We start from the raw sequence: 26,935 nt of genomic DNA on the forward strand, positions 1-26,935 counted from the left end.
TAAATGGACTGAACTCACCAATAAAAAGGCACAGACTTGCAAAGTGGATCAAAAAAAAAAAAGAACATGCCTCCTGGAGACACATCTAAGTTCCGAATATAGACTCAAATATAGACTCAAAGTGAAAGGGTGTAAAATGATATTTCAAGCAAATGACATTCAGAGAAAAGCGGGAGTAGCGGTACTAATATCGGACAAAATAGACTTCAGATTAAAAAAAAGGTAAAGAAAGATACTGAGGGACACTTCATAATGATAAAGGGAATCATGCACCAAGAAGACATAACACTTCTTAATATCTATGCTACCAATAGGGGAGCCCCAAAATATATAAAGCAATTACTAACAGAACTAAAGGAGGAAACAGATCAAAGCACTATCACAGTAGGGGATTTAAAAACCCTACTGTCAGATATGGACAGATCACTCGAACAGAAAATCAATAGGTATGTAACATCTTTAAATGACATATTAGACTAACTAGACATAAATGACCTTTACAGAGACTTTTATCCCCAAACAGCTGCTTACTTATTCTTGTCTAGTGAGCATAGAACATTCTCAGGGACTGACCACATACTGGGACACAGAGATAGCCTCAACAAATATAAGAGGGTTGAAATCATACCAGCCTTATTCTCTGATCATAATGCTTTAAAACTAGAAATCAGCTGTGAAAAGAAAGTGGGAAGGACTACAAATACATGGAGATTAACAACATACTACTGAAAAATAACTGGGTGAGAGAAGAAATAAAAGGAGAGATCAAGAGATACATAGAAACGGATGATAATGATAGCAAACGATAATGATGTCAAAACTTTTGGACATGGCAAAGGTGTTAATAAAATGAAAATTCATATCATTACAGGTCTATCTCCAAAAACAAGAATGAGCCCAAATAAACTAACACTTCATCTTAAAAAGAAAAGAAAAGGAAAGAAAAGAAAAGAAACTAGAAAAGGAAGAACAAATGAAGCCTGAGAGTCAGCAGAATGAAAGAAATAATCAAAATTAGAGCAGAAAAAAAAATAAATTAAAAACAAAAAAATAAACAATAGAAAAAGTAAATGTAACAAAGAGCTGATTCTTTGAAAAGGTTAATAAAATTGACAAACCTCTGACTAGACTCACTAAATAAAAAAGACAAAGGACACAAATAAAATTAGGGATGAAAGAGGGGAAATTACAGCAGACACCAAAGAAATACAAAGGATCATACAAGAAAATTATGAAAAAGTATATAACATCTAATTTAATAACCTAGAAGAAATCGACCAGTGCTTAGAGTTATACAACTTTTCTAGACTGTATCAAGAACTGGAAAATCAAAATAGACAGATCAGCATTATGGAAATTTAAACAATCATCAAAAGCCTACCAAAAAGTAAAAGTTTGGGACCAGATGGATTCACCAGTGAATTTTACCAAACATTCAAAGAAGATTTAATACCTACTCTCCTCAAACTCTTCCAAATAATCAAAGAGAGGGTAATATTTCCCAACTCATTTTATGAGGCTAATATTACCCTGATACCAAAGTCTTGTAAAGATAACACAAAAAAGCAAACTACAAATCAATGACTCACATGAATGCAGATGCAAAAGTCCTAAATAAGATACTAGTGAACCGAATACAGCAACATATTAAAAAAAATTATACACCACGATAAAGTGGGCTTAATCCCAGTGGCACAGGGATCATTCAACATACACAAATCAATTAATGTGATACACCACATAAACAAATTAAAAAATAAGAATCATATAATCGTAGCAATAGATGAAGAAAAAGCCTTCAACAAGACACAGCATCCATTTATGATCAAAACGCTTAACAAAATTGATACAGAAGGAAAGTACCTTAACATAATAAAGGCCATATATGACAAAGTATCAGCCAAAATTATACCTAAGGGTGAAAAACTAAAAACCTTCCCTCTTAGATCAGGAACAAGGCAAGGCTCTCCACTAATGCCCCTGTTATTCAATATAACAATGGAGGTCATAGTGAGGGCAATCAGGCAAGAGAAAGATATAAAAGTCATCCAAATAGGAAATGAAGAAGTCAAACTGTCACGATGATTCTCTATATAGAAAACCCTAAAGACTCCACAAGAACACTACTATACTCTAATAATGAAGTGTCAGAAAGTGAAGTAGAAAAAAAAATTCCTTTTGCAATTGCAACGAAAGGAATAAAATACCTAGGAATAAATCTAACGAAGCATGTGAAAGACCTATATAATCAAACTATAAGACCCTATTAAAAGAAATCAAAGAAGATACAAAGAAACGGAAAGATATTCCATCTTCTTGGATTGGAAGAATCAACATAGTTAGAATAACCATATTATCTAAAGCATTATACAAATTCAATGCAAATCCCATCAAAATCCGACCAGCATTTTATAAAGAAATAGAATAAAAAACAATCAGATTTGTATGGAAGCACAAAAGACCCCAAAATGCCAAAACCATCTTGAGAAAAAAGAATGAGGCTGGAGGCATCACTCTGCCGTAATTCAAATTATACTACAAAGCGACAGTAATCAAAACGGCATGGTATTGGCAGCAAAACAGACACACAGACCAGTGGAACAAAATTGAGAGTCCAGAAGTAAACTCATATTTATATGGGCAAATAATTTTTGACAAAAAAGCCAAAAACGTACAGTGAAGAAAGGAAATCTTCTTCAAAATGGTGCTGGGAAGACTGGACAGCCACCTGCAAAAGAACGAAACTAGACGGTTGTCTATCATCACACACCAAAATTACCTCAAAATGGCTTAAGGAACTGAATATAAGACCTGAAACAATAAAATGCATAGAAGAAAACATAGGAACTAAACTCAAGGACCTTGGACTTAAAGAGGATTTTATGAATTTGACCTCAAAGGCAAGAGAAGTAAAAGCAAAAATAAATGAATGGGACTACATCAAACTAAAAAGCTTCTGCTCAGCAAAAGAAACCGTCAACAAGGTAAAGAGACAACCATCTGAATGGGAAAATATTTTTGCAAGGAATGACTCCGATAAGCGCCTAATATTCAAAATATACAATGAACTCACACAAGTCAATAACAACAACAAAACAAAACATCCAATTAATAAATGGGATGAGGACCTGAACAGACACTTCTCCCTGGAGGACATACAAATGGCCAACAAATATATGAAAAGATGCTCAACATCACTAGCTATTAGTGAAACGTAAATCAAAACCATAATAAGATACCATCTCACACTGTAATAGCCCGCTGAAATGTGAAAGGGTTAAAGAATAATTAAAACCTGAAACTGGACAAAGGAAGTCTATAACTTAGGCCTAGTTTCTGGAACCCCTAACCACATTCTGTTAATCATGAAACTTGTAACAATGAGCTCATACGCTAACTGCCAATTTTAGCCTGTGTAACCCTGCTTGCTTGCATGGCATGAAAAATAATCAAATGTATATAAGCTGAAAATTACTATTTGGCCATCGCCCATGGGAACACTGGCTATAGCCCATGGGAACATAGGCAATCACCCATAGGAACATAACATTCTAACAACAAGCTTTCTGCTTCTGTACTCCCCACTTGCACACCTGACCAGTGGGTTGACAGGTAGTGAATAGGAGAAAGATGGACCTTTGTGTTTAAGACAGAATGAGGAATGGGATTTGGGGCTTAAAAACCTTGTATCTTGGCAATTCGGGGCTGCTCCTTTGCAAGGACAGCCGCCGGCTAATAAACTGTCTCCTGGTTAAGAGCACTCAAGTTGGGTCTGGTTATTCTGGACACAACAACACCTGTTAGAATAGCTGCTATCAACAGGACAGGTAATAACAAATGTTGGAGAAGATGCAGAGAAAAGGGAACCCTCATACACTGCTGGTGGGACTGCAAATTGGTATAGCCACTATGGAAAATAGTAAGGAGGTTCCTCATAAAACTAAGAATTGATCTCCTACATGTTCCAGCAATTCCTCTACTGAGTATTTACCCCAAAGACTTGAAAACCCATATCTGAAAAGATATTTGCACACCGATGTTCATAGCAGCACTATTCACAGTGGCCAGGACATGGAAGCAACCGAAGTGTTCTAAGATAGATGATTGGATAAAGAAATTGTGGTACATATACACAATGGAATTTTACTCAGCCATAAGAAGAAATGAAATACTACCATTTGCAACAGCATGGATGGACCTCGAGATAATCATGCAAATGAAATAAGCCAGACAGAAAGTTGAAAATCACATGATATCACTTATATGTGGGATATAAACCTAAAAGCAACAAGTGAACGGGGCAAACAAACAGAGATTCATCGTCATGGGCGATAGACTAGTGGTTACCAGAAAGTAGGGGGAAGGGGGAAGGAGGGAGGTAGATGGAGTTAAGGGGCTCTAAAATGTGGTGACATAAAGAAATCTAATTATGGGAAGTGAACACATAGTGTAAACATATATATGCCTTACTGTTAAAGTATACAGTTGAAACTTATTGGATTTCAGTAACCAATGTCATTAATTAATTAATTAATTTAAAAAATTTAGAAACCTAACAGAGAAGAAAAAAAAATATCTACAATAATCACAGAGAAAATTATTTTTGTTGTATTACTTTAATGCTGAATACATCCTACAATATCCAGACTTTGTATTTCTAATTTTACGGTGAGGCTGCATTTCCTATGAAAATGAAATGCATCATTTGCAAACTATTTAAGGATTATGACTTTCAACCCATACATATTAATATTTTGGAGAAGTGAAATATGCTTATTGTTTATAACTATGGATACCATGTTTTGGGGCTTTGTAATAGTCAAGAACATGCTATATTCATCTTTTATTATCTAGTACCTATTTGCACAATGGGTGCCACATAACATGTATTCAATATGTTAAATGAGTAAAGTGCTGATTGATAAATGAGTGACAAGTCAACTCAGTAAAATAATTGTCATGACATACCCAATAAAAACAGTTGATGTGATTGTTTTCTCTTTCATGTTTCAAATGGTTGCCCTTGGGTCAACAGGAAGAGCATAGTTATCAAAGTATTTCTCTTCATCTATTCCAAGTACTGGTTTGTATATAGTTCAATATATGTTGGAAATGCAGTATGAATAAAGTACTGGGCTATTAATAGTTAAGGAATTCAGAAGACATTTATTACAAGTCTTTTAAGCCAAAAGACATGTATGAAACCAATACAAAAACACAAGTTCAGATGATATATAAGGCATTATAAACAATATATGAATAGTACAAATCAGTGCTATAAAAATTAAAAAGTTACTCCATCTAGACTGAATTAATCAAGAAGTAATCTTGGAGGACATAAGACTTGAACTCTACCCGAATGACTAACATGATTTGAATGAGTGAAAAGGAGTGGTGATTAGAATACAAGTGGAGAATAGTTTTGTTACAAGTACAAAGACTAAGCTTTGTGCTTTTGGAAAACAACATAAAGATCAGGTGTATTATAGGATCAGGTGTATTCCCCATTGCTTTCAGGATAAAGATAAAGCTCCTTAATATGGCCTATATAAAGTGCTACGTGATTTAGCACCTGCCAACTGCTTCAGCCTCATCTCTCCCTTTTACTGCCTCTGATCAAGCCTGGCAGGGCAATGTTCTCACTTCCTGGAACATTTTGTTTTGTTTTTACTTAGGTAATGATAAGTCATCTTTCAGATCTCAGCTCAAGTATCACTTTTTCCTTGATTAGGTCATCTATAGTGTCTGAAATATAATAAGGTGCTCATAAATAAATGAATAGAGTTGGATAATTAAAATAATGTCAGATAAATGAAGGCCTTTACAGTGGGTGAGCAAATTTGGCTATGCTGGAACATCACACATTCATTCATCTAACAAATATATATTGAATATTTATTGTACACTAGACATTTTACCAGGTACAAAAGATACAGAAATGGAAGATACTTCTTGCCTGTGGTCTATTCACTAAGCGGGAGACAGACAAAAATCAGAGGCAGTTACAGTGTAGGGTTATCGGTGCTGTGATGGACGGAAGTATAATGCTTTTGGGGCATTAAGGAAGACACCTCTAAAAAGGATAGTGATGATAATGGGAGACTGCCTGGTAGGTACAGGTAATATTTAAATTGATTTTTGACCTTTATTCTACTTATAATATAAGAATAAACACAAAAAGTAACCAGTAAAATGACATTACTGTATAGGAACAGAATGTCTTAAAGTTTATTGAATGAAAAAAAAAACAGAAATAAAAATGGCTCAAAGAATTGGAACCCAGAGCACTAGTGGTGCCAAAGAGGGCAGAGGAGTTAGGAAGATGAGTTTCTCAGAGTTCTATTCTTGTGGTCCCTTTAAAGGCATTTCTGTAGATTATACAAATTACCTCATTACTTTTCTGAATTTGTGTTCGGTATGCATGCGAACTATAATGAGCATCTGTTCCACAGATATAACCTTGTCTCCAGACTTAGACAAGAACTCATTATCTAAATATAGCATTGACAGGGATAATCTCAAGGAGGAGATAGAGGACAATATGTTTTTTTCTATAAACTTTCAAGTCAACAAGTAAAGATTGTGTTTCTACTGTTTCCCCTGCACTGTGTTAGGCACTATGGAGAATGACAGGGGAAGAAGATCAGTCTTTCCCTAGAGTAAGATTAATGTTCTTTTTATAACAGCATCATAACTCGCCCTCTAGTTGCATAAAGGCACTGAAGTGAAAATAGACTTCTTATATTTATAATGTATTTAATTCACAGGAAACTATTAAAAAACTTAAAGCAAATATAGAAGGATTAAAAAATAAACATCCGAATCTTCCCAAAGCATATTATTTCAGTTCCAAGGAATTTCCTAAATTTAGCCATTGAGCCTCACTTTGAAATAAATATAGTAAATTACTACTTTGGAGATTGGGCTCTTGGGCATCTCTGCTTCTATTTAATATGGTCATTCCTAATCACAAACATGAAAAAAAAATAAAGTATATCTTTAGATCAGATTTTTCTCTTAGGACAAAAATAACTATCTTGCTTCAACTTATGTACAAAATTCTTTCTTTTACTGTGAAATCTACTTATATCTTTCAGCAAATGACAAGTCACCAAAGTCAAAACAAAGTCCATTGGGACAGACAAGTTATTCTTTTGCTTTTCAGAATCATCAAAAAGCTTCTCTAAAGCTCTTTCCAGACCAAAAAGATATGAAACAAGGGTTACTTTCTATTGAAAGAATGGAGCAGGATGCTGTAAATAAGAAGTTCCTAAGATTGGATGGTTTGGAAAAGGCCTTGGTAGAAAGACTAAGAATTGAAATGGTGCACATTAAGTATCTGCAGCATGTTGGAACATGACCCTCCAAGTCAACCCAATTCTTTTCATGATAGCTCAATTGAGAGGCAAACAGTAAGCCAAGGGCAGTATAATTAGTCAGTACTTCCCTTAGTATAAAAGATCTAGTCACAATTCAGCTTCTCCTGTCTCAGAAAGAGAAACTTTGGACATGGATGAAATCTTCTTGAGAGACCGAATATAGTGACAACGTGAAGTGAGGATGTACTATAGAGAGAAAACCAACAAAGAAGTCGGGGAAAGAGGAAGTATAAAGAAAAAGAGAGAAAAAAAGTGGCATAGATGATAGAGGCTCTGTTCATCTCTTTGGCAACCAAAGCAAAGTTGTGACAGAAACAAGGACCAAACAGCAAGGAAAATTGCCTGAGATCTAGATGAACAAGCCACAAACTAGAGGGAAATCTAAGAAATCACCCTGCAACAGAAGAAGGTAGGACGTGGCAAGGACATGAGGCTGTGTGGTCCCGAGTGGCTGAGTGGGACAAAGGCTGTGGCAGTGGCAGCAGCAACCGGCACCTGTGGATGCTTCTTACAGGGGCCATGTCCAGGAGTGGACAAACACAGTGATGGAACTGATTCCTCTGAGCACCAGCGCTGGTTTGGCTGCACGAGGTGGGGCACCAGAGACTGAGAGGGGGACACTGAGTTGTTAGAATGAGGGCTGAGGCGAGATTCATTCTGTACAGAAGTGCCAGGCAGTATCCACTATTCTTCTGTTGAGCCCTCCCCGCTTGCAGTGTGCAGACACAGTACTATCATAGCTGAGACATCATCAAACTGGACAACAGGGGTTGCTCTGCCCAGAGGATTCCCTGAAACTCTGCCTCCCCCAATTTGTGGCCCCATCCATGCCACATCCAAGTGTGCCCTCCCTTAGTCAGGTGTCCCTTGCTGAGCAATGCCTAGACTCACACTGGTGGCAGCTGGCCTCGGTTTCTGGTGTGGCCTTTTGAGGCAACTGTCAGCACAGTATCTGTGGATTGCTTGCTGAATCTTAATAGGTGGCCTCAGAGAGGCACAGAGCGGGGATAAATTTGGCTTGCAGCTGAACCCTTCTCAGGACTATGCAACTGGACACCTACCACACAAAGCCACAGTAATAAGACCAGGAGATTTATGATATTTGTTTAGTACATAGAAGTAGACACAGAAAGGCAGCCAAAATGGGAAGACAAAGAAGCAGAAACCATATGAGAGAACAGAACAGAGATCCAGAAATAATGAAGTTAAGCAATCTAACAGATGCAGAGTTCAAAACACTGGTTATAAAAATGATCAATGAACTTAGGGTAAGTGTAGATGAATTCAGTGAGAATTTTAACAAAGAGATTAAAAAAACATAAAAATGGAAATAGAAATTAAAAAAGGGAACCAGTCAAAAATGAAGAACTCATCATCTGAGATGAAAAGTATATTAAAAAGAGTAAACAGAGTGGATAAAGAAGAGGATTGAACCATCAATATAGAGGTAGGGGAAGCCAAGGAAGTTCAATCAGAATGGTAAGACAAAAGAAGCCAAGATTATGATAATAATTTAAGGAGCCTATGGGACACTATTAAAGGTAAACATATCCATTTCATAGGGGCACTGGAAGGAAAACAAGAAGTTGAAGAGCTATTTGAATAAATAATGATGGAAAACTTCCCTAACCTGTTGAAGGAAACATACATAAAACCCCAAGAAGCTCAGAGAGTTCCAAAAACCAGGAACCCAAAGAGGCCCACACAGAGACACATCATAATTAAAATGACAAAGGTTAAATACAAAGAGAGAATCTTAAAAGCAACAAGAGAAAAGCAGTTAGTAACCTACTACCGGGCACCCATAAGACTGGCAGCTGACTTGTCAAAAGAAACCATGCAGGACACAATGGCTTGGCACAAAATATTCAACATGATGAAAACCCAGGATCTACAAACAGGAATACTTTATCTACTAAAGCTATCATTTAGAGTTGAAGGACAGATAAAGAGCTTCCCAGACAAAAAGAAGCTAAAAGAATTTATCATCACCATGGTAGAATTATAGGAAATGTTGAAGGGACTTCTTTAAGAAGAAAAAAACATGTACCATAAACAGGAATAAGGAATGGTAATAACTACTTTCCTATCAATAAGTATCTCAAATGGAAAAGTATTAAGTACTCCAACCAAACGATAGAGTGGCTGAATGCATAAGAAAACAAGACCTTTACCTATGCTGCCTACAAGAGATTCACTTCGGATTAAAAAAGACACACACAGACTAAAAGTAAGGGGATGGAAAAAGATATTGCCTTGATAGACCTAGAGGGTATTGCGTTGAATGAATTGGGTCAGATAAAGAGAAATATCGCATGATTTCATGTACATGTGGAATCAAAAGAATAAAATCAATAACAATAAATAAAGCGGAATAGACATGGAGATGTAGAGTGTAGTATGGAGAAGATAGTTAATAATGTTGTAATAAATATGTAAGGGGGAAGGGGGATACTAGATTTAGTGGGGAAATCACTTTGCAAATTATATGGATCTCTGATCTCTATGCTAAACTACTGAAACTGATATGTTATTGTATGCCAACTATAACTGAAAAAAAATCATTGAATTTTACAATGTAAACACAAGCAATTAATTGTTTATTATACTTCAATAAAGATGAGAAAAAAGAAATGGTCTTCATTGATTTAACAAACATTTATTGAGCCTTTTATAGTAAATACTGAAAAAGACTGTCTATTCACTTGAGAAGCTCTCAATTTAGTTGAGAAAGGCAGATGTATTAATAGATAACAGCACATTATTCCAAGCTTATACCTACTCCTGTGCCCTGGATTTATCTCATTATCATCTGAGGCCTTATTCCATCATGGATCCATTCTATCTCTCTGTCTTTGAGCTTTCCTTCTTAGCTCACTCTTTTTCTGTCAGGTTGTAAACATGCACAATTATCTCAATTAATAAAATAAAATTCCATTGATTCTCTGTCTCAATCTAGCTGTCACTCCCTCTCCCTTTCCTTCTTTTCATATACAAATTGTATTTAAGAGTTTAACTTAATCTATTCCAATTCACTCATCACTTCACTACTATCTTTTGCTGTCAAAACTTCCCTTAAGGTATGATTACTAAGGACATCAGTGACTTCCTAAATGACAAATGTAATTAATTAGTTCTTATCTTAGTTGACCTGTCAATGGCATTTGATACTGTTGACCTCATTGAAATTCTATCTTCCTGCCTCCGTAATATAAATTTTCTGGCTCTCTCCCTTATTCTCTAGCCATTCTTCAATCTTCTCTGAAGGCCTTCCATAAGTACTGGGGTTCTCCACAACTCCACTGTTGGTCCCCTTCTCACCATGAATGTTCTTCTGAGTTTTTTAACCCATTCATACAATGTCTGTTACCACCTAGCACACTGTTAACTCCAAAAGCTTTATTTGTAGGCCATGACCTCTCTCATGAGGTCCTGACTCAAATATTCAACTTGAAGAAAAGGAAAGAAATAAGAGAAAAGAAAAGAGAAAACATTAATTTTTCTTACCAAACCATGACCACCATATTTACTTAGTGTAAAAGACCAGTCACCTAACTACATCCACTTCTTTATCCTGTGCAACCAAATTGTAATATAAATTGATCAGTTTTAACTCACTAATATCTCATAAATCTATCTTCTCATGTATCTCATTTTGTACTTTATTCTACTAACTGGTCTTGTTACCTTCAGTTTTACTTCCTTCCATTCCATCTCACACGTAAATATAAAAATGACCTTTCTAAAATGTATATCCTATCAGGTCACTTGCCTGCTTCAAGCCTCTCAAAAATTTCTCAATGTTTTTAGCAGTGGCCCTCAACTTTTCATATGCATAAGAATACCCTGGAGGAGGATTTCTTAAACACAGATAGTTGGGCCCCAACCCCAGGGTTTTTGATTCAGCAGCTCCAGTGTTGGGTCTCAGAATTTGCATTTCTAACAACTTCTCAGTCTAATTTGAATGCACACTCAGCAGAATTCAGCACCTGGCTGTGCAGGGAGAGGGGAAAAACAGGAGTCTAGGATGACAGCTGAATTTCTCTCAGAAAATTAAGAAGTTGCATGGATGGAGGTGAAATCACTGAGAAGGAAGATATATGGAGTTAGTTGGAAAGGGAACAGCAAAGATGATGAGCTCAATTTTAGAAATGTTAAGGAGTTTTTTCAAACTGCATCCTCCATTTCCAGACCCTTACTTGCCTTGAACCAATCCTAAGTTCCAGCCATTTTGTATTACTTATATGTCACTAAATGTACTGATGATACATCATGACTGCTGTCCAGGAATAAAAAATGCCTTAATTTCCTTTGCTTCTCATCTTTCTCTCTTATGAATATCCTACTTGTCTGTCATGACTTAAGGATTTCTCCAACATTATAATCTTCCCTTCTTAGCTTCTATTTTCTCACTTCTAAAATGAGATTAAGAAAAATATCTTTTCTTTATGATGATTAAATGAGGATGCATATGAAAATACTTTCAAAACCAAAGGAGGAAGACTGATTGAAGAAGTGGTTTCTGGGTTCTTCTAGTGTTAATACTTGAGTATTTGAAGAAAGCACATACATTTGTGAATGATGAAAAAATCCACATTACCATATTTTATCTAGTCAACTTAGGTAATGTTAAATTTACGGAGTCTCTATAGTGCCTAGATAATAATAAATAAGAATATTTATTTAATTATTGGGTACTTACTGTGTAGACTCTGAGGAATTACAGTCTGGTTATAGAGACAAAATCAACATATATCAAATAGAGACCAATTAAGTACTAACATGTGTGTTGTAATCACAGGAATCAGAGAAAGTGGAACTGAGTATCGCCTGAAGTAATAGAGAAAACTTCATAGCGAATTCAGCACTTGAGCTGAATGTTGGCAGTTGATGAGAATATAAAGAGATGGAGAGAAGAAGAGAGAACACCATGTGTCAGTGCAATAACAAGAGCAAAATCTTGGAGGCAGGAATCGACACGGCTTGTGTAGAAGTTGATGAAAAGATTAGGTTAACCAAAATAGAATATTAGGGATAGAGTAAAACTAGATACTAGATCTGTGGTCAAGAGTCAGCATTTGAAAGATCTTGAGAATGATGCACAGGTGTTTGGTCTTGATATGTAAGCAATAAGGATTCTTTACAAGTCTCTGAATTAAAGAAGAGTTTTGGTAAAGTAATTCTATAAATAGTAATTAAATAAATTAGAAAAAGAGAGAGACTGGAGAAAAGAGATTAGCTATGAGAGTTAATGAGGACGTGAACTAATGTAATACCATTCGACTATCAAAAGAGGGAGATACTCTGAGAATTTGAGAAGGAAAGAAAAGACAGTTTTGGGGGGATTTTTTTGTTTTGTTTTGTTTCATTTTGCAGATTTTAGAAATGTGAGTGGATGAAAAAATATTCCCAAATCCCAAGAATTCAATAGGAAGCTAGATTAAGACATTAGGAAAAGTTCTGAAAAGATCGTATCTCTACATATAGGTAATTCAAAGTAAGCACAATTCTAAAATATAAAATGTTTTAGCAAAACAAAGTATTTTTTTCATGGCTACTTCTACGCTTTGAAAATATTCATCAACATTTATACATTCTATGGCCATGCCGCCCTGAACAAGCCCGATCCCATCTGATCTCGGAAGCTAAGCAGGATTGGGCCTGGTTAGTACTTGGATGGGAGACCACCTAGGAAGATCATCAGGTTCTGTAAACATAAGAAAATAAAAAATAAGGAATTGTAAGCTGACTAATTCCTTGTAATCTGTGAGATCAACTAAGGGTTGCCTAGCCTGAAAAAAAAAGAAAAAAAAATTATATATATATATATATATATATATATATATATATATACACAATATCAATAATACCACACATATATGTATATGAATATTTATATGTATATATATTATATACACATACATACACACACATATACACATCACTAATGCCATAAGCAGATGTACTTTGTCTGCCCATTCAACAGTCCAGCGATGCTAGTAAATTAGCTAACAACAACAAAACTCTCATGGTTGTTCAACATATACAAAAGTGATTTTACTATCATCTCATCTTATGAAACAATACTGTGAATTTGTTTGTACCATTTTATAGGAAAGCACACAATTATTAAACGACTTGTCAAACCTTTAGATCAGGAAGAGTTCATTTTAATTCTTTGAGCTTCAATTTCTTCATTTAAGAAATAGGGAGATTAATAATAATGCTCACAGAAGGTGGCTGCGGATATTAAATGAAATAATGTATAAGTGTCTAGCATAGTCTATATACCGCTATATAAATAATAAACAATATTTATTGAATTGATTCAATAAACACTCAAAAGTATTTATCGAATTGACAAATTAATGAGATCACCATATTCTTAGAAAGTTTCTCTTAGCCATGCCTTAATTCTAATTATTTTAAGCAAATATCCCAATTTTAAAATGAATGTCAAAAGAACCAGGGACTTAGAGAATATAGCCAACAGGCATGCAATAAGATTTGTTAACTAGAGAAAGGGGTCTATTTGAGATTTTGATGTTTTCATTAAAGTCCAGAGGAAACATACACATACTCCCTCACTCACTTAACAACCCTTTAGAACAACCGATGGCAATATTAAAGGCACACTTATATCTCCATACATGAATTTGAGAACATTGTATGTTGTCATGGCTGATTTATGAGGCCCTTTCACTAAGACAGATAAATGTGTTATTAAGACTACTGAAAATAAGGATCATAACTCAAAAATATGCCATTTATACCTTTATATGTCACTGTCAAAGTTCCCCATCTTCTGGGATCTATGACATGCGTATGATGTTTTAAATGTGAAAAATACTTGATATACATTTTAGTGACAGTTTAGTAATTCAAATACTGGTGAAATACCTGGTGATTATACCTAGTCTAGAGCTCTACTTAGTTTTTCATTAACTGAGGTCAAGATCAGAGGACATCATTTATTTATTTATTCGTCTTTAGTTTTTTCTGGGTTTGTTTGTTTGTTTGTTTTTGTCTTTTTTTTTGAGAGGGGAGAGTAACACAAGATTTTTCTGTATAACCTCTGTTTCCTAAGAATGTTTCAAATTAGCTGTGTGAACTAATGCTGATGAGAGGTCCTAACTGGACAAGTGAATAAAATTTCAGTGGCTTCTGATTATGCCTCTTAAGTATTCGGAGTAAATAGTAAACAGAACTTGGTTAATCTTTATCATTTTGATCTTCAGACACAGCCAGTCTTTCTCAAGCTTAGTAGCCTGGTTTTGCAGAACTGCGTATTTTAAATAAACCAAAGTTATGCTAAAGACTCACTCCTTAGATATCATTAATTTCTCAGAGCACCCTACAACATGATTATTATTCACTTTGAAGTCTCAAAAATAATTGAAGCCTAACTACATTGCCTGAAATAAATGAACAAAATGTCACAAGCTAATTTCCTTATGTGTAAAAAATGAATAATAATAACCACCTTGCCTGGCCTACTTCATAGAGTCCCTCCATACAAGTCCAAGGATTAAATGAAGAAAATGTCTTTGAAAGTGTTTTGTGAGGCTGATGATAGTGATTCAAGATCTTTAATATACTATTTAATCATATATTTTCTTTATTTATTGATTTTAAAAATTCATTTTTTCCTAATTTATTAAATTTATTGGAGATGATATTTCTTAACAAAATTATATAGGTTTTGAGTGTAAAATTCTATAACATATATCTGTATATCAGTGGATCTCATACCAGACTTATCCAAAGAAAGCCATCTGGAATTCATATTTATAAGGCTAGCTTTTCACCCTGGATATACTCAAGGCAAAAATTCATGCCATGGATAATGTAACTGTCTGTGAATGTATTTTCCTCACATAAAACTGCAAAGAATAAAATTTGGTTAATTAAGGGCTTGGGCATTGGCTTCCCATTACTAACACATTAACTTCCCTTAAGCATGTTAAAGATAGAGAGGAGTACTATGTTAGAAAGCAATGTCTCCGTATTTTGCTTTAAAAAAATATAGAAAACTCTTTACTAAGAGGATGATGGTTGCTAAATACCAATTTATATTACAAATAGATTGCCTTAAATAAAATTTATCCTAAGGCATTTAACTCTTCAGTCATTTCTTATTCAACAAACATTTATTAAGCATCAATTATACATCAGGCACTCTGCTAGACGAAGGAACAATTTTTGTTCTATAGGCATACCCCTTACTCCTAATATTCAACAGTGTGAAAGGTTTTGTATCATTGGATCACCAGCTTATGAACAGAGAAAATTTTGTGATTGGTGAAAGGAGGTAGATGGGAAATTGGTGGTATTTGAGGCAGGGACCAGATCATGAAGGCCTTGGTGAAGGACATCCACTGAATTGTTTTATGTAGTGAAGTGATGTGATTAGATTTGCATTTTAGAAAGAGCATAATATTATCTTCCTCTTTCTCTGAAAGTCTGACTTTTAAAGGGGCACAAAAGCAAAGGAGGGGGACATGGAATCATAAGATGAAAAACTTTTTGATTGATTTGAAAACAAATGAGTAAGATGTTTAAGTGATCCCTGAAAGAACACAAATCAATATGATTGAAGAGACTCTGAGCTATGTATGTCTCACAGAACATTTCAATAGGCTGGGAGAAGGAGAGTTTAGGTGAGGGGGTCACAAGGAAGAGTGAGGTTAGGAAGGGAGGTGAGGTAGAGGTAAGTCTCCATGTTGTCCCAAGTTGACTAGGTCATATAATGCAGTTGCCTGGAACAATTCCACTTTATGCCAGTTGTCCCAGTATAAACATTAGTGATAATTTCTTCCAATCAAAGTTTTCCATTTTGGATAATAAATTATATAGCCAGACTGCCTAAAGACAGGCTCTACTAACAAAATATTCATTCATCACCTTAGAAGTCATTTTAAAAAGATCAATCTTGGAAATCCCAGTTACTGGTCTAGACGGAGCAAAGTGAAACATCTCCCATATTTACTCCACTACAAAAGAACAGAAAGTCCCCCAAAAGGGAAAACATGTGATGACTAATGGGATGTTTGTCAAACCTATGGCTAACTACCCTCCACTCCCTACTCTATAAAGATTGAACATAATTACCTTGAGGAAACTTCTCTAAGACATTCACAGATCCTTAATGGTGCTTGCCACACAATGGTACATAATCAAGTTCAAGTTATCACAACAGTAGCATTTGGTAATTAAAGACAGGGAGTCAAATCAATCATCTTATAAGAAAAATGGCAATTTAATGCCTATATCCAGCTCCTGGCTGTACAGGAAAGTGACGAGATAAAAAAAAAATGTCAATATCTTTCTTAAAAATTAAAAAGGGTTATCTGTAGACTAGGCTGATAAGTGCCAACTGGTGGTTGGTACTAAAATTACACTTGGATTCCAAAGATAACAGAATCCAACTCAATCTGGTGATCCACCTTATGTCAAATAAAGTTTCAAAATTATGAATAAAATATTCTTGCCAATAGTAACAAAATAGCACTATCAGGCAAGTGGTTTATCTTGGAATCCAAACTAGGAATGGATTGGGAAGACACAAATTAACCTTCTACCAAAACTAAGTATGAGGAAAATTGTTCCTTTGAGCATAATTTAAAAACACATTAAAATTTAAAAAAAATAATAATTTATGCTGATAACATCATGCTAGGAATTCCTTTACAGTCAATTATTTATAATCATAAATACAAGCTTGTAACTCAAGTGTTAAATTAAAATTGACTCTAATAATGAACTAATTCCCAAAGATCAGTACACTTTTTATGTAATAAGAGTCCAAGCAAGTCAAGACAAAATGATAACAAGATGCAATCAGGATGTATTTAATAAAACTAAATTGCAGATAAGAGAGACACTCTATGTAAAAAATCTCTGATAAATCTATACACAAGAAAATGTAGAATTTGTTCTAATTAAAGGGTGGTTTCAAGAGCAAAATCATCATTGGCTGCAAGATTGAAAGATGCAAGCCTTCCACTATTTTCAATGGCAAATTAGATCATTACTAAAATAGTCTTCTTATGGACAGTGATGATTGCTCTTCTTTTCTTTTTCTTTTCCAATGGTAAAACTGATTGGTTCTATAACATGGAGAAAGTTAAACTGGAAATTATAAAGAATTCTCAACTAATAAGCATAAAGTTGCCAAAATTGTTTACAATGTTTGCAGAAACTCTGTGGTTACAACAATTCATTTTGTCTCGTTAATGACATCAATTTTGAATTGTTATTCGTGAAAAGAATATTTTTGTTTGGAAAAATATTTTTTTGATATAAAATTGCTTGTGGTATTTCTCAATACGAGTATATAGAACCGAAGTGTCCTACGATAGATGATTGGAAATGATTGGATGAAGAAGCTGTGGTATATATATATATATACAATGGAATATTACTCAGCCATAAGAAGAGATGAAATATTGCCATTTGCGACAACATGGATGGACCTTGAGATAGTCATGCTAAGCTAAATAAGCCAGACAGAAAAAGTTGAAAATCACATGACATCACTTATATGTGGGATATAAACCTAAAAGCAACAAATGAGCAAGACAAACAGTGAGTCATGGACATGGACAATAGACTAGTGGTTACTAGAGAATAGAGGGAGTGGGGATGGAGGGGATGGATGAAGTAAAGGTGGTCAAATATGTGGTAACAGAAAGAAATCTAACTATGGGAGTTGAGCACACAGTGTAAATATATATATGCTTTACTGTTGAAGTGTCCACCTGAAACTTAATGGATTTCATTAACCAATGTCATCATAAATATAAATTAATTAATTAAAAAACTGATTCTAAATGCTTTGATTAGGCAGGAAAAACTGGCAGCTGAGAGTTACTAATCTATGCTTTTATTGAATGGCATGTTTTCTTCAATTACCCATTTTCTAAAGACTCAAAGCATGATATAATTCAATCACTTTTTATTTTGTAAATTAATCTAAATTCTTTAAAAGCTGAAGAGTTCTTAATCTTTTTTAGTATATTGCAAATGTCAAGTATTTTATGCCCTAATTTACAAAGAGATCTTTATTAAATTAAATGTCATAATGAAATAATTACACATCGTAACTACATGTTTCATTTACAGTGCAATTTTATAAGTTTCATAGTAAGAAAATGATCCTGATTACAGTTATCATGTAAATAAAATAAAACAAAATTGTTCTCTCATAGTTATTATTAGATATATTTTTTACAGAAAACCCACACAGTGAAAGTTGTGATGAAAGACACAGGCGACAATGTTAACAAATAGGCACATGATTTATGATTACAGGTCCAAAACAGCAAGAAAAAGATTATTCTGTATAATGAATTTGGAGTCATGCTCTGCTTTTCCAAGTGACCTGAGATCCATGGTGTTAAATAAACATTTTCTGAGTAAGTGTACACACATATAGAGTTACAATATATACCATCTACTCTGAAGGATGGCAGACTTGAAAACCAGAAGGAACTTAAAGATCACATTTGTTCATCCTTTCTTTTTCTCCTCAATTTCCATTTTATACACAAGGAAACTGAAGCTCAGAGAGGTAAAACACTTTAATTAAGGTCCCATAACAGGATAGTAGCAGAAGCAGGTTGAGAGCTCATATCCCCTAAATCTTACTTCCACTATATGATCGAATAGGGCAGAATTACATTTAATAGTACTAGTGAAATGTTCTAATGTTCTGAACCACAGTAAGACTTTATATATATATATTTTACATTCAAATTAATATTTCTCAAACTAGAATGCTTGGGGGCATAACTTTTCTATGGGAATATCTGTGTGCATGTGTTTCAACTTTCGTGTTTCAACTAAAATATTCAACAAAATGTGTTTTGAATACTCTAAGTAATTGCCTCATAACTGAATACTGCCACATGGTTTAAGTGCCAACTTTTATATATTTATTTATGATTATATTGCCACCAACTAGTACTTCATAAAAATGAATACACATAAATGTATATAGATGATGCTTTCATGTCAAATGAGAAATAGGGAACATCATGGTAGTCTAAATGATAAAAAATGGTAGGGAAATTGAAGCATCTCACAGCACACAGTAACCCAGCCATGTGCACTCAAAAGAACTTGCACTTATCAATCAGTATATAGTCAAATTTCAACCAGTGATTTTATTGCAGTAAAACCTGATTAATTAACATGACTTTTAAATGTATCAATTTTGTGGTTTTGTTTCATTTGCAATTTGGTTTTTGAATAAAAATTCTATATATACATAAGAATTTAAAACTAATTCAATATGTCTGAAATTTTATAAAATGTTTAATAAACATAATTTAAGATCACAATAGGGGTACACAGGCAGTTTTATTCTTTTAAAGGCTTAATTTGTTAAGTGCTTCCTTTCCTGAATGGGAAAAAATTATATTGCGGTTTCATATTGGTAAAGAGAGGAGTGAAAAAGCAGGGGAACATCCTAGCTTGGAACAAGTTAAATCTGAAGTTGAACCTTATTGCAATACTAACATCATGGGGAGAGAGAAAGGAGAAAATACTTTACATATCATAACGCTTTGCTCCTTCTAGGTTCATATTAATTATCTTGGCTTCCACTATCACCTCTCCGTATACTTCTCTTCTTTTCTCCAGAGCCTGGTTCTGTCTTCATATTTGAGTTTCATATTTGAGCTTCAACAGTATTGCATCTGTTAATAAATTCTTCTATTGGGACATCTTACCATCAACTCAATCTTAGAATATCAAAAAACAAATTATGTATTTTCCTTCCCAAATCTTTAATTTCTTATGATTAAAAAATAATAATCTCTATCAATAGTACAATCATTCTCCTTGTCATTCAAATCTGAGACTTGGCAAACCCAGTTGTTTCTTTCTCTAAAATGACTATTGCATTTATACCCTCCTTTCTGTTTTCATTGTTATTGCCCTAGTTTATACCTTTACCTCCTCATATCTAGATCATTTAAAACAATCATTAAATTATGATATTATGTACTATGTTATAGGGATTATTCTGGTGATTATGAGCACAAACTCTGTAAACTGGCTGCCTACGTTTAAATCTCTATTAAATAAGTTCTGGAAATTACCTAGGGGTCCTTGGCAAGTTATTTAACCTTTCTGTGTCTTATTTCCTCCCACTTAAATAACACGGATGATAACTATACATATCTTATAGGGTTGCTGTAAGAATTAAACATATTAATATGTATAAAAAGCATACTGGCTGACATATAATAAATACTCAATAAATGTTGTCTATTCACATAAAATGTTTCCTATCTCTTCTCCCCGAATTTCTCCACAAATCAAACAGCATCTGCATATTACCCTCTTTGTTTAGTGTGTTAGCAAGCTTATACTTGCTGAGACTCAGAAGGACAGTAATGGAAGAATTAGGAAAGATCACCAAGAGCATATATGTGTCACTAGAGACCAACACTAAGATCGTCCAAACCCTCATATTCCCAATTACTATACACAGGTGCAAAAGCTGGACAGTGAAGAAGGCTGATAGGGAAAAATGATTCTTTTGAAATATGGTTTTGGAGGAGAGCTCTATGAATACCCTGGACCACCAGAAAGATGATCAAGTGGGTCCTAGAGCAAATTAAGCCTGAAACATTTTGGATTGCAAAAATGACAAAACTGAAGTCCTACTTCAGGCAAATCATGAGAATGCAGAGTTCTTTGGAAAAGAAAATAATGCTGGGAAAATATAAGGCAGCAGGAAAAAAAAAAAGATTAATCAGGAGATAGATTAACTTCATAAAAGAAGTCATAGGCATGAGTCTGCAGGAACCAAGCATGGCTGTTGAGGACAAGACATTGTGGAGATCACTTATTCATAGGATCGCCAGAAGTAGGAGCCCACTCAATGGCACATAACACATACACAGCATATGCACAACTTGCTTCATCAACATGAATGCATTTTGACTTTCTATCTTTAGTTTCCTGATCTTCATGTTTTCAGCACTATGATATAAAGAAATGATAGATCCAAGGGGAAATAGGAGTTGAGAGTAATGACAGAAATAAATTTTATTGTGAGGTAGCATACTTAGGAATGAAACTAGGAGACAATAATAGAAAAATATGCATATAAGATTCAGACAGATCTTGGTTCAACTTCTAAATCTAATATTCCTGGCTGTGTGGCCTTGAGTAAGTCACTTATCAACTCTATCTTCACTTCCTCATTTGTAAATTAAGAATAATAACCACCAATATTATAAGGTAGTTGTGAGGTAATTCATGTTAAAACACTTGGAAAATAAAATGTGAGCTCCACAAGGGTTGACTTTTATCTGTCTTGATCATTGATATATCACATCTTAGACCAGTATCAGGCTCACAATAGGCACTCAATAGAGATGTGTGAGGAAAGTTCCAAGCACAGGACATGGGTGCTTAATAAATGATAACTATTATTATTATAAATTACTTTTCCTTCTGTGCCTGTTGCATTTGTATTACCTCTGAAGAATGAAGTGGAACCAGAGAATTCTCTGTACAGCTTCAGAGCAGGAGATGGTGATCTGTACTATTGAGTCAATAAAGAATCCAATCAATATAAAGGGGATCTTTGTATGTTAGCTGTCTGTAAGTCTCTAATTATATTTTTATTCATCTTCTAACAATTGCTATCTCTCTTTGACTAGAACAGGTCAATATTAAAATCAAGCATAGAGAAATTCCATCATAGATGTTGTGATGAATTCAAGAACGAATGACCATATTTCTCTGCTTTGGAGTGGAGAGAGCTGTGGAATAGGGAGTCGTGACACTGGATTGAAATAGTGGCTCTTCCACAAGCTGCTTCAATCAACCTGGCCATCCCATACCCCACTATGGGCCTCAGTTTCCTCATCTTCTTCTCATAGGAGAAAACCAGAAGTCATGTCCTTATTTCAAATATGCTTATTATGTGAAAAAAAAAGACTTTAAGACCTCAAACTCTAAAATTCTCTCTAACCACAACTTCCTATCTGTCTATCCCCACCCCCTGCCTTTTCTCCACTCTCCCTGCGTCAGAGAGAAAACATGTTATAGTGCATTGCTTCTCAATAGTTTCAGCAACAAGGGAATATTTTACTTTTCTTCCATGTTCTCCTAAACTTTAAAGAAATTTCTCCTTGATAAACTGTATGTATGATATAAAATTTACTTTCCTCATTTCCATTCATCAAAGACATATATTGCTGCCAATCAGTTTTCCATCAGCACAAGACAGTCAGTATTATCAAAATGAGTTGATATAGTTTCAGGCAAAAAGCAAAGAAACTTGACCTTTTAGTCAAGTTGTGTAATTTATCACAAGTAAACTAAGGTATTCTGTTAGACTTCATTCAAATATTGAAAATGACTCATAAATTCTCATTATTAACTTCATAGATCCCCCTGGGCAGAGGGTATGGGCAGAAAACTCAGGATAGGAATCACTAGTGTAATAGAAAGAATACTGGGTTCTAATAAATGATGCAGGATCTCAGAGCCTCAGTATTGACTTTCTACTAAAAGATAACAATAACTGACATACTACCCCATAGCTACTACTTTGAGTATATCCTATGTGTCAGTCACATTATTAAGTGCTTTATATACGTGATCTTATTTAAACCTTACAGCCATCTCTGGTGTAATTGTTATCCTCATATTACAAATGAGAAAACTGAGGCATAAGAGGAAAAGTGATTATCATAGATTATACCAGTTGTAAGTGGCAGAGCTGGAATATAAACCTAGCTTTGTTTGAATCTAAAGTCATGCTCTTAATGGCTCTGTCATATTGTCATATCATAGAGATAAATGATATCAAAGCACTTTGCAGATTAGGCATTGTACAAATATAAGGGGCAATTGTTATTGGCATTTGTGGTGAAATCCCATTCCCTTTACCCCTCCCTATTCTCCCAGTCCATCATCTCCCTTTTAGCTTCATTGTCTACCACTACAATATACACTTATTGCTTAACTACTTCAAAAAAAAAAAACCTTTAGGGGAGGGGAAAGATGGTATAGAGTGTAGAAGCTTTGTATATCTCTTTCTGCAACCACACCAGAGTTGTGACAAAACTACAGAGTAAACAGCAAGGAGAGTCACCTGAGATCTGGATGAAAGAGACACTACAACTACGGAGAAAAATAATAAATCACCCTGCAATGGTAGGAAGGGGTGGAGATGTGAGGCTACCCGATCCATGGCTGAGTGAGACAGAGGCTGCAGGTACAGACATTCATTTTAAAGGGACTATGAATGCAGCCAAATTTTCACGGTAACGGATTCACTCGCTCTGAGCTCCAGCGCTATGTCGGCTTCTTGGGGGTGTTGGGGGAGCAACAGGGACATATGGTGGGACACTGAGTTGTCGGGCTTTGGGGCAAGGGCCAGAGGTGAGGCTTTCTACTGGACAGAAGTGCTGGCAGCATCCAATATTCTCCTGTTGATCACCCCCACCATGAGGATGCAGGTACCTCCATAGTTAAGGCATCAACGAACTGGATAACAGAGGTCACTCTGCCAAGAGAATTCCCTGAAACTCTGCCCCTCTCAACCTGCGACACTACCCAAGCCACATCCAGTGGTGTCCTTGGCATGCACTGTGCCCCTTGCTGAGCAGGTCTGAGCCTTGCACTGGTGGTACTTGGCCTCAGTTCCTGGCATGGTCTCTTGAGGCAACTATAAGCACAACACGAGTATCAACCATCTAAGGATTGCTTGCTGAATCTGAACAGGTGGCCCCGGAGTGGCACAGGCTGGGGTTAAACTTAGTCTACAGCTGGACTCTTCTCAAGACTGTGCCAGGGTACACCTACCACACAAAGCCATTCTAATAAGATCAAGAAACTTAGGAGCTTTGCTTAGTACATAGAAACAGACTCAGAAAGGCAGCCAATATTGAGAGACAAAGAAGCAGAAACCATATGAGAGAACATAACAGAGACCCAGGAAAAATGGAGTCAAGCAATCTAACAGATGCAGAATTTAAAACACTGATTATAAGAATGCACAATGTATTTAGGGGAAGTGTAGATGAATTCAGTGAGAACTTTAACAAATAAATTTAAAAAAAAACACATAAAAATGAAGATGGAAATTATAGAAGGAAACTAAACAGAAATGAGGAATACATTATCTGAGATGAAGAGTATATTAGAGAGAATCAACAGAATGGATGAAGTAGAGGCTCAAATCATCAATATAGAAGATAATATAGCAGAGAACACTCAATCAGAACAGCAACAAGAAAAAAAGAATCCAAAAAAATGAAGATAATTTAAGGAGCCTATGACACAACATCAAATGTAACAACATTTGCATCATAGGAGTATCAGAAGAAGAGAGAGAGCAAGACTTTGAAACCTATTTGAAGAAATAATGATGGAAAACTTCCCTAACCTAGTGAAAAAGATGGACATACAACCCCAGGAAGCTCAGAGAGTCCCAAATAAGATGATTTCAAAGAGGCCCACACGAAGACACATCATCATTAAAATGCCAAAGTTTAAATACAAAAAGAGAATCTTAAAAACAGCAGGGGAAAAGCGATTAGTTACCTACAAGGGTGTTCCAATAAGACTGCCTGCTGATTACACAACAGAAACTTTGCAGGCGACAAGGGCTTGACATGAAATATTCAAAGTGATGAAAATCCGGGATCTACAAAGAAGATCACTTTATCCAGCAAAGCTATCATTTAGAGTTGACGGACATATAAAGAAATTCCCAGACAAGAAAAATGTGAAGGAGTTCATCACCACCAAGCCCACGTTATAGGAAATGTTAGGACTTCTCTAAGAAGACGAAGAAATATGTAGCAAAAATATGAATAAAGAATGGCAGAGAAAAAAATGGCATAGATGATAGAGGCTCTGTTCATCCTTCTGGCAACCAAATCAAAGTTGTGACAGAAACAAGGAGCAAACAGCAAAGAAAATCGCCTGGGATCTAGATGAACAAGCCATACAACTAGGGAGAAATCTAAGAAATCACCCTGCAACAGCGGAAGAAAGGTAGGATGGGGCAAGGATGAGAGGCTGCAAGATCCCAGGAGGCTGAGTGGGACAGAGGTCATAGCAGCAGCAGCCAGAAGCTGCAGATGCCTCTTAACGGTGCTGTGTCTGCAGGCAGACTTTCACAGTGATAAACCTGTTTGCGCTGAGCACCATCACCAGTTCAGCTGCACAGGGGACACAAGGGACTTACAGGGGGACAATGAGTTGTCAGAGTAGGGGCCTGAGGCAAGATTTGTTTATACAGAAGTGCTAGCAGTATCCATTGTTCCTCTGTTGAGCCTTCTGCTCTCCGAGCATGTGAACACAGCACCGCTATAGCGGAGACGTCATCAAACTGGATAACGGAGGTCACTCTGCCCAGAAGATTCCCTAAAACTCCACCTCCTCCTACTCACACCAACCCCCAAGCATACTCAGGTGTGTCCTCGCTTAGTTAGGTGCTCCTTGCTGAGCAGCTCCTAGACTCACAGTAGGGGCAGCTGACCTTGGTTTCTGGTGTGGCCTTTTGAGGCAACTGTAAGCACAGCATCTGTGGATTGCTTGCTGAATCTTAACAGTTGGCTCCGGAGAGGCACAGGCTGGGGCTAAACTTGGCTTATAGCTGAACCCTTCTTAGGACTGTGCCACTGGAAACCTACCACACAAAGCTATGCTAATAAGACGGGGCGACTTAGGGGCTTTGCTTAATACATAGAAACACACAGAAAAGCAGCTAATATCAAGAGACAAAGAAGTAGAAACCAAATGAGAGAACAGAACAGAGATCCAGGAATAATGGAGTCAAGCAATCTAATAGATGCAGAGTTCAAAACATTGATTATAAAATGCTCAATAAAATTATGGGAAGTATACATGAATTCAGTGAGAATTTTAACAAAGAGATAAAAAACATAAAAGTGGAAATGGAAATTATAAAAGGGAACCAGTCAGAAATAAAGAACACATTATCTGAGATGATGAGGATATTAAAAGGAATAAACAGAGTGTTTATTCTATATAAAGAAGAGGATTCTTTATATAGAATAAAGAAGAGGATTCAACCACCGATATAGAGGAAGGGGAAGTCAAGGACACTCAATCAGAATGGTAAGAAAAAAGAAGCCAAGACTATAATAATAATTTAAGGAGCCTATGGGACACTATTAAAGGTAAATATATCCGTGTCATAGAGACACTGGGGGAAAAAAAAAGATGTTGAAGAGCTATTTGAAGAAATAATGATGGAAAATTATTTCCCTCACCTGTTGAAGGAAATAGACATAAAACCCAGGAAGCTCAGAGAGACCCCAAAACCAGGAACCCAAAGAGGCCCAAGACACATCATAATTAAAATATCAAAGGTTAAATACAAAGAGAGAAACTTAAAAGCAACAAGAGAAAGCAGTTAGTTACCTACTAGGGAGCACCTATAAGATTGGCAGCTGATTTCTCAAAATAAACTTCGCAGGACAGAAGGGCTTGGCACAAAATATTTGACACAATAAAAACCCAGAATCTACAACCAAGAATACTTTGTCCAC

At 35.5% G+C, this 26,935-nt stretch overlaps 1 protein-coding gene and 1 pseudogene across 1 annotated transcript in view; one reads left to right on the forward strand and one right to left on the reverse strand.

Moving 5' to 3' along the window:
• IL1RAPL2 (interleukin 1 receptor accessory protein like 2) overlaps positions 1-26,935 on the reverse strand; it is a 615,492-nt gene that overhangs the window by 412,904 nt on the left and 175,653 nt on the right. The gene's annotated exons all lie outside the window — the stretch shown is intronic.
• On the forward strand, positions 12,974-13,095 carry LOC120616446 (uncharacterized; annotated as a pseudogene).

Source organism: Pteropus medius, unplaced genomic scaffold (assembly GCF_902729225.1).
Source record: "Pteropus medius unplaced genomic scaffold, Ma_sr-lr_union100, whole genome shotgun sequence".
NCBI lineage: Eukaryota > Metazoa > Chordata > Mammalia > Chiroptera > Pteropodidae > Pteropus > Pteropus medius.